Source organism: Mus pahari, chromosome 7 (genome assembly GCF_900095145.1).
Source record: "Mus pahari chromosome 7, PAHARI_EIJ_v1.1, whole genome shotgun sequence".
NCBI classification, from domain to species: domain Eukaryota; kingdom Metazoa; phylum Chordata; class Mammalia; order Rodentia; family Muridae; genus Mus; species Mus pahari.
The window spans coordinates 106,154,330-106,163,942 of NC_034596.1; positions in this window are offsets into that span (position 1 = coordinate 106,154,330).

The window sequence follows — 9,613 nt, forward strand, 5'->3', positions numbered from 1 at the left end:
TGACTGTGTCCGTATGTGGGGAAGAGGCCTCAGGCTGTGGGGCAGAGAACCACCTCCACAGCAGACAGCAGTCCACTTAAGCAATCATCCTGAGACTGGCCTGGCATGGCAGGATAGGGTGACACAGGGAGGGCCTGAGAGAGCTGCCCTGCCCCACCCCCATCCCCTCTGACTGCTTGGGGGGGGCATCTACACATCCTAATTCTTCTCTTCTGGGCCTCAGTCACCTTCTCGAGGCAGCCACAGGCTAAAGAGGAGTGGCTGAAACCCTGGTGTTCTGGCAGGCAGTCCCCAGGCATGGCAGCAGGGGTGCATCTTCCAGCTCTCAACCTGCTACCCTCTGTGGCCTGGGCTGCTTGTGGGGAAGGGAAGGATGCTGCCAGGGTGAGCCAGTGGGCATCCTGATGCAGGCAGGCAGCTGCCAGTGTTGAGTTAGGTGTGATGGGACTTTAAGAAGCAGGTACCTGCTCAGTCCTCAGTCCAAACATCTACAAGGACATGACCCTCTCTAGGTTTTCCTTCCTCAGGTGTGAGACGCTGCCCCTATTTTGCCACATACAGCTTCCGCCCTTTCTTGCTAGGAGCAAGGAGCCGCCCTCTCCCTTGCAACATGAAGATGCTAATCTGTCCTTTGGGCCCCATGAGAATTTACACCCTAAGGATGGTGGGCAAATGTGACCCCAAGAGCTGGGCCTTGCCGTTTGGGTGAGCCAGGTTGAGGCTCCCCTACCCATACCTCAGGCTCCTCAGCCTGGTTCCCAGGCCCCAGCAGACGCTGCCCTGGCAGCCACCCAGCTCCTCACCCAGACAGGTGTGCTCACACCTTGCACAACTTGGTGACACCACCTGAGCACAGCGGGGGCCTAGAAGCCTTTGCCCCACACCTCAGTGAATCCCCGATGAGTGGGTGGAGAGGCACCCCAGGGCATGAGCATCCATCCAGGGTCCAGGGCAGGGTGGTGAGTCTGTCAGACATAGACAAGTGTAGAAGGTGAGCTCAGCCTGAGGTCCTCATTCTCCTCCCGGGGGGCTGGCAGAGCCATTGCTTGGGATCCACCGCACTTGGATTGTGCAAACCGAGGTGGCCCCCGTCCTCGTTCTGCCGAAACACCCCGAGTCCCCGCCTTCCGGTGTGGAAGGCTGACTGAGGCTCTTCCCCAGATCGCCATACAGGTTCTGCAGATAGGAGCAACAAGCAAGGGTCAGGGGGCGGCAGCAATGGGGCAGGTAAGAGGGACTCCTACAAGGGTTGGCAGCCAGGCCGGTTCTCAGGATCCTCGAGGGTGATGGGATGCAACCTCACAGCAGACAGGTGCCAGATGGCCTCAAAGGCGCTGTCCAGGAGGCTTGGGAGTAAGGCAGGTGCTGCATTAGGAAGTTCCTCTGAGGGTCACGGATAAGTTGCTTAGGTAGCACGATACCTGAGGTGACACCTGGGACACTCACATGTCCCTTTCAGGCTCCCACGAAGGGCACTGGGCCCTCCTTCCATTTGCAGGAACACTGGGGTCCTCAGTTAGCACATGCAGAGCTGAGGAGATTCAGGCTGCCCTCAGACCAGACTCCTGTTTGAATAAGCTGGGGAACCCTACGGCCCTCCTCACAGCGGAGGAGGGCCAGGCCCTGCCCCCAGCAGGCAAGGCTCACTGCTGTTTTGCACACTGGTAATTTCCCTCTAGGGAGGCTTCAGCACCTCTGAACGCCAGGGCTATCTCTAGGGAACATCTCCCTTTCATCACGCCCTCTGTTTCCCAGCGCCCTCTATTCTATAATCAGACTCCCCAGTTGAGCCCTCCAGGCCACCCCCACCCATCTCCTCATACACAAGTAACCTCTTGCAAGATTACCCTTCTGGTTGTCATATTTCATGTTGCAAGAGAGCCAGAGTTTTCACCTGCCTCTCAAAAGTCCCCTCTGAGGCATAGTGCCCACATTCGCTGTGGGAAGGGAGCGCACTCGGGCTAGACTGCTGCGTGCAAAGGGCGTTGCTTGTTTGTGTTTCCTGTCTTGTTGTTGAGGGTCTCTCACTTACATAGGAGACAACTTCCAGTCTAAGTAGTGTGTGCCTGGTGAGTAAAACTCTGGCAATGCCTCTTTGTGGACATTCCCTAGTACTCCATGCCAGCCCCTCTGACTCCACATTCAATCAGACTTGCATGCTGCCAAAGGCTCTGAGAAGGCACAGCTTCTCTCTGAGGCAGCAGATCCAACTGCAAAAGAAAAAACAAACAAACAAAACAAAACAAAAAAACAACAAAAAACCACACACACAAAACAAAGCAAACAACAACAACAACAAAAAAAAACCCACATACACAAAACCCTACTCTATTCACCGAACAAGCCGAATGGAAAAGTTAAACTTGACAGCGTCATCAGTGAAAGGTCTAGAGGCTTCCTCACAGCCCAGTGGCTTCCTCCTGCTGCCTCGGCCCAGTCTGTGGCGCCCGGCATGGAAGACACTGGTGTTCCTTGGGCTGGCCAGGACTTGAATGCATTATGACAACCTTCGTCTGGTCCTCGGCGGCTCAAGTTTGACTCTAATCGCTCTCCTTTTCCTTTAACACTGTCCTTACTGCACTGGAAAGGAACTCTTAAGGGCTCAGTGACTAAGAGGGCAGGGCGCCTGCAGGTGCGGAGCAGACGGGGCCCTTTGGACTGCGGGCAAGGTCCCTGGTAGATGGCACAAGGACCCAGGACTTGGCTCGCCCCGCCCCCTCCGACCGCCCGAGAGGCCCAGGTCTGGGAAGCAGAAACTCGCCGCAGCCCCCCCACCCAGTTTCACTTTCTCTTTGTTCCCTCCTTCCCCTCCCACGGAGTTCTCTTTGAAGCGAGTCCGCGGTGCGGGCGTGTCCGTTCCCGCCCCCGCGCCGCCCGTGGGGCTCGGTGCGTGCCCCGCCGGCGCGGCCCCTTGGCAAAGCCGGCGCTCGGGCTTCCAGCAGGCGCGGCCCCTGCGTCGACCCCGGCCAGGTGCGCCAAGCTGGGCGCCGGGTGCGGCTGGTGACTCAGGGCCACCCCCGCGCGGGCACGCGGAGCAGGTCCCGGGGCCTCGGGCCGACCCGCCGCGCGACCCGCGGGCCTGGAAAAACCGGTCCGGCCAGCGCGGCTGGCGCGTTCCGGCGCCGAGCTGGGCGACCGCGCCGCATAAAAGGCGCAGGCTCGCCGGCTGCCGCCGCACAGAGTGCAGCCCGGCCACGCGGGCCGGGTCGCAGGAGGACGCTGAGCTGTGGCTCCGGAGCTCCGGGCTGCGCAGAACTTCTGTGTGCAGGCGCGCCTGGTCCAGTGGTTCTTAACAGTTCAACAGTTCTGTAGCGCAATTGTGAAATGTTTAGGACCACTAGACCCGGCGCGCACGGCGGCGACGACAGCAGCGACGGGGCGGCCCCGACGGCCAAGGTCGGCTTGAGAGGGGCGGGGGGGGGGGAGAAACACCCGGATCGCTGAGACCCGTGCAGTCCCGTATCCTGGCTGGAGTGCAGAGCGACGACCCGGGACGTACGCGCGGCTCTGGACCCGCGCGGCAGCCTGCTCTTTCGCCCACACTGCTGACACGTGCGCTGGCAAGAGGCGCTAGCGTCACCTTCCTTCTCTCCCGATCCACCCTTGTCCAAAGCCACCGAACCTCTGGCAGGAGCCTGCCGCAGGCCTCTGGATCAAGGGGCGCTCTTTGCTCCAGCACGAGAGTGGCCACTGGGGCTAAGGCTGCTGAGCCCTTGGTAGTCCTCTTGTCGAGCTGAGAATTTTACTGCAGGAGCTCTCCCTTTTCACAGTAGTGATCCTGTGAGTGTGTGCTGTATGAATGGACAGCTTCTAGGGCCAGACGCGGGCTGGAGAAGAAATGTGAAGAGTGGTAGTGGGGACAGGCCCAGTCCTAATGCAGAGTTGGGCCAGGGTGACCTTTTGGGGCCTCAGGCTCTGCTGTTGGGTGAGTGCACCCATGGGAGAAGAGGTCTGAATGAAACCGTAAGTGGCTCTGAGCAAAGTGTGCTTGACTTGACATTTCCACTCTGGGTAGTCAGGGCCTGTCAGAGAGGGTTGTGTGGGAAGAAATGGATGCCTGAACCCTTTAACTGAGAACGTAGCAACACCAGGAAAGAGGGCCTCCTCCTGTCCCAGCTTCTTTGACCCGAATATGGGAGCCACTGGACAGCCTAGGCTGAATTTGAGGCGGGCCAGAGCATTTCCTGCTGGATGAGTACCTGTGTCCCGACGGCACGTTGGAGAGGTACCCTTCCTTTACGTGTGTGAGCACACGCCAGGCAAGTACAGGAGACGGCCAGAGGTGGCCAGAGGTGGGAGGGAATGGTGTCCAATGGGGCGTCCACACTCCGCCCCCAGCTAGCATCTACTTTGGGTCAGCATCTTGCCTGTTGGTCAGAAAGTGCCACTGTGGACACCTCGGGCTGTTAGAGAGTTGGTATCCCTAGGAACCAGAGGGTATCCCAGGTGCTGTGCTGACTGCCCTGGATGGGTGCCCTTGGTGAGTGCCCTTGGCCATTCAGTCAGGGTTTGACATGTTGGATGTCCTTGATCTGTAGTTCCAAATCATGTAACTTGGTTTAAATGTGTATATTGTAGGTTGATTAAAAAATAATAATAAATGTATTCCTAAACATCCCTGTGTCCTTGAGGTTTCTCACTGAAGCCTGTTTGTGAGGCCCCTTCCCGACATCCTAATCACCAGAGAAGGAGAAAGTGAAGCCATTTGATGGGAAGGTACTACTTCTGCCGGGCCTGCTTCCGCTTTCTGCCAGGTTTTTCCTGGCTGAGGAGGCCTCCTCGCTGGCTGCTTCTGATTGTCCTGAGTGAAGCTGCTGACCCAGACATCCTCTCGAGTTTGAGATGTACTTCCCAGAACCGGAGTTGGGAGTGGGCGTGGGTTTCAGGGCCGAGAATCCAGCCCCTGCACTCTGTTTCCTGCCCCTTTATTTGAGATCCCAGTTGGCTTTTGGCCATTCCAGGCTGGAGACCATACACTAGTCTTGGGGACCTGGTTCTGAATTGAGGGACTGGAAAGAAAGATGTCTTATCCCCTCTCCTACTCCCTGTCCTTCTAGACACATTTCTTCTTGAGCTCACGTCCGGCCTTGGATCGGGTAGGGCGAGGTGTGGGTGTAGGTGTGTCCGTACCCAGCTCTACCTCCTACAAGCCGAGACCTTGTCAGCGCCCTTATGCCCCGGGATTTCCACATCCTCTTACAAAGAGGGAACATGGGGGTGGCTGGAGAGGCCATTGAAGGAAGCACAACTGTCACAGCTGTGGTTTTGTGGGCACACATGACTTCACGGTGGAAGACCTTTGGTGGGCTCCCTGGAGAGGCACCTTGCAGCCAGGACTTGGGAGGATCCATGGAAGGCCCCAGGTAGCCCTGGGCTGAGGCTGCTAGGAGAGCAAGGGACTCCTCCTCTGAAGGGACCATATGCACACACCTGGCACCATATGCGCCCCAGCCCTCGCGCTCAGAGCCTCTCTAGAGTTTCCAGGATCTGTTGCCTTTGGTGATGGGTCTCGCCACAGTGTTAGCTGGCTGCTCACAGATTTGCTTTCCTAGGCTGTCCCTGGACTGTAGTGTGGATGTGAGGCTCCTTCCGGCCCTGCAGGGGGTGTGAACATAGGCAGCTGCAGTCTCCTTGCCTGCTTTCTCTGTCCCTGGACGGATCTAGGACAGTACGGGGCCACACACTGCGGCCCAACACAGCTTCCCTAGGAGAATGGCCGACTCTTACGGGTTTGCCTGGATCTCCTGGTTTAGCACTGAAAGTCAAATGGTTTGGGAACCTCTCTGTCCTGATCAACTGGGAAGGTTGTTCAGCTCATATAGTATGCCATCCTAGCCACTCAGACCACTCTCCCTCTCCCTGGCTTTCCCACGGGAGAAGCACACCTGTGTTTATAAAGTTGATGTTATTCTGGTCTCCATTAAAGCTGCTAAGCCAGTATGCTCACCGGGTTCTCAGGCTTGGGTAGCTGACTCACCTGGAGGGCTAATGAAGAGCAGAGGCCCGGGCTCCTGAACCAGGATGGCCGGTTCCCAGTGAATGCCCCAGGCTGAGAACAGTATCGAGCAACAGGCCTCAGCAGGGAGAGATGATTGCAAGAGGGGGCAGGCCCCTGTGCTGCTGAGCTTCAGAGATGTCCTGAGCCTCCTGAGGCTCCCAGAGGAGCCCAGGGCACAGCTGGCCCCTCAGCCTCCAAGCCAAGTAGTTAACCTGAGGGAGGCCCTGTCTGAGTGCCTGCAGAGGGTTCTCATGCAGACACTAAACATCACAAAACTGAAAAATAATAAAGAAGAATAAACCTTTAGCCAGACTGATGACGGGAGAGAGAACACAAATGTGAAATTTTCATACAAAATATGCTACTGAGTCAGATGTGGCATGTATGGCTCTAATCCAGGCTCTCAGGAGGATACAGTCAGTTAGAGCCAGCCTGTTTTACTCAGGGAGCGAGCTCCAGACCAGCAAGGGCTGCATACTGAGACTTTGTTTTTGAACACACACACACACACACACACACACACACATATATATATATATGTGTGTGTGTGTGTATATATATATATATGTGTGTGTGTGTATGTATATTATATATACATATATATTGTATAGGGCATATGTACATTAGTAAAACAAAAAATGGAAAACCTAGATAGTCCTATATTTAACGAAATTTAAGTTAAAATGTTTTTGAGGTTCGTTTATTTTTATTTTATGTGTATGCTTTCCTGCTTGCTTGTAGTCTGTGCATTGTGTGCAGGACACACAGAGGTCACAAGAGGGCGTCAGACAGAGGCCAGAGGAGGATGTCAGACGTTCTTGGATCCCTTTCCATCTTGGAACTGGAGTTACAGACACTTGTTAGTGGCCATGTAGATGCTGGGAATTGAACCCGGGACCTCCAGTGCTCTTAACTGCTGAGGCATCTCTCCAGCCTGAATTGGCAGCTTAGAACCTCCTAACAAAAATTTCAGGGGTGTTAGAGGGGAAAGGAGGGGACAGAAAGGACCGATATTATATCTTTAGGAGGTTGAGAGGAATTTGCTCATGATCTTGACTGTGGTAATTAATATTTTAAAATATTATATTTAATTTACTTGTCTATGTCTATGTGTATATGTACATGGGGTGGGGTGGGTATGTGGAGGTCAGAGGACAACCTGCAGGATTGATGCTCTCCTTCCTGGTAGGCGTGGGGATCCACATTGGCAGCCAACACTCTTACCTATTGAGCCATCTCACCAGCCATGTTTTGGGTTTGTTTCACTTTGGACCACGTTTCACTATGTAGCCCAGGCTGGCCTGGAACAGAGATCTTCCTGAGTCCTGGGAATACAGGCGTGGGCCACACCATCTGCCTTGCTAATGAACGATATCCCACTGTACGAGGTGCCACTTCTTTTATTCTCCCCCCTCCTGTTTCCTGTGATTGCTCATGGCACCCCTGAGCTGTACCCTCAGCCAGCCCATACCATCCTCTGCCTCTACATTTCCCAGTGGTGGCCCTTGGGTCACACAGTTTGGCTCCTGAAAAGCTTATCCGTTGTGAAGGTGGGTATTGGAGTCTGTTCCCCATGGACAGCTTTCCTGGAGTCCTTCCAAGAGACTGTGTGAAGCCAACGGTGGTCCTCTCTCTGCAGACCTACACTCCGCAGTGTGTGTGTGGCAGGCTTGGTTCAGCCCCCATGAATCAGGAGTTCTGTGCGGTTCTCTGACACCATGTTGCCTCTATGCTCAGACAATGCACATGGCCCCTTTAAGGGCTTTCCCTTTGGGAGTTGAAGCCCCTAGCTTTTTAAGCAAGAAGTTGGGGTAGGTTTGAGAGGGACCTAACCTCCTTAGCCCCCAATCTCTCCGGGATTACTACTTGGTGTTCTCCTTAGTCAATGCCACATACTCTGCCAGTTTTGAAGTGGTTTTTCTCCAAAGGCTAAGACTGTGTTCCTGCCATGCGGTTTCACCCAGAGTGAAAGCCCCCTTAGCCCCCGAAGAACACACTTCTACTGCTGGGCTGTGCTCTCCTAAGGGTGTCTCGCCTTCCTTCGGGGCATGCCAAAGTTGCAAATGTACCCAGTGGGCTCTCACTTTGAGCTGCTCTCCTCTGGGCTCCTGGGCGGTGTTGCCTTCTGAGGCTCAGATGTGCCAGCTGGCTTGGGGACAAGCCACACTCCTTCCTCTCAACAACCAGGATTCAGGAGTGTATCTGACACACACACACTTTCCCTAAATGTTGAGGTGGCACAAGTGACACAAGAAAGCAGCCTATAGAGTATATAGTATATGTATCATAGTGGCTGCCCAGTGATGCCCAAGAGGCAGAGCCAGTGTAGGCAGAACCGGTGTAGGCAGAACCGGTGTAGACAGAATCGGTGTAGGCAGAATCGGTGTAGGCCGAGCTGGCACAGTCCTGAGGAAGCTCTCAGACAACTCCCATCCTTCCTTTTGTTAGTCTTCCCTTAGTTCTGGAAGATATTCATCCCAATCCTGCTTGTGAATACACAGTGCCTTGGGCAGAGGCTCCAATGCACAGGTCAGGGCTACATCAGTCCTAGCTGGCACAGGCACTGTAATTGGCGGAGTCTGCCTTATTTGGTCTTTGTTCTCTCTAACTCTCTAATGTACACATATGAGGATTTTCCTCTGAGAACTGCTTTGGTCTTAAACTGCATGTGGTGATGTCCTATGCTCCTTTTCTTTGTAATTCCACTGAGATGTCTTTGTATGTGACACAGAAATACACTGTATCTTTGATCTGCATGTTGAAATTGAACAAATACTTTCTCCAAAAAGGATTGAAACAAAGATGTGATTTTAAAAGTCAAATCGATGGGCCGGGGATGGCTTAGAGAGTAAAGTATGTGCTGCATAGGCACAAACACCTGAATCCAAGCTCTCAGTACCTACATACAAAGTTGGATGTGACAGCTTGTGTTTATAACCCCAGTGCCAGGGACAGACAGAAAGGTCCTTGAAGCTCATTGGCCAGCCAGTTTGGACAATGACTGACTACCAGGTTCAATGAGAGACTCTGTCTCAAAAACATAAGGTGGGGCTGGGGCTGAGAACATGATTCAGAACATGTACAGCTCTTACAGGGGAACAGGGTTTGGTTCCAGCGACTCACAACCACCTCTTGCCTCAGCTTTAAGGCTCTGACATCTGCTTCTGGCTTCTGTTGGCATGCACTCATGTGCACATACCACATATAGGCATACATATAACCACTACAAACATAAACCTTTAAATAAGATGGGGTCTGAGGCGAGGGCTCAGTGGTTATGACTAACAACTTGAATTTGAATCTCTGGAGCTCATGAAAAACCAGATGCAGTGGTGCACATCTGTATTCTAGTGCTCCCTACCATGGATGGGAGGCAGAGATCTGAGAATCCTATGGAAGTCCATGGGCCAACTAGCCTGGAGTACGCAGTGCAGTGGCAGAATTAGAGAAAGACTCTGTCTCAGACAGAGTGGAAGGAAAGCAGCATCAGTCATGACAGTTGTTCTGTCACCTCTACACCCACACCATGGCACTCACACATGCATTGTTCACACATGCACAGGCACATACATGCACACACGCACACCTGTTACCTCTACACACACACCATGGCAC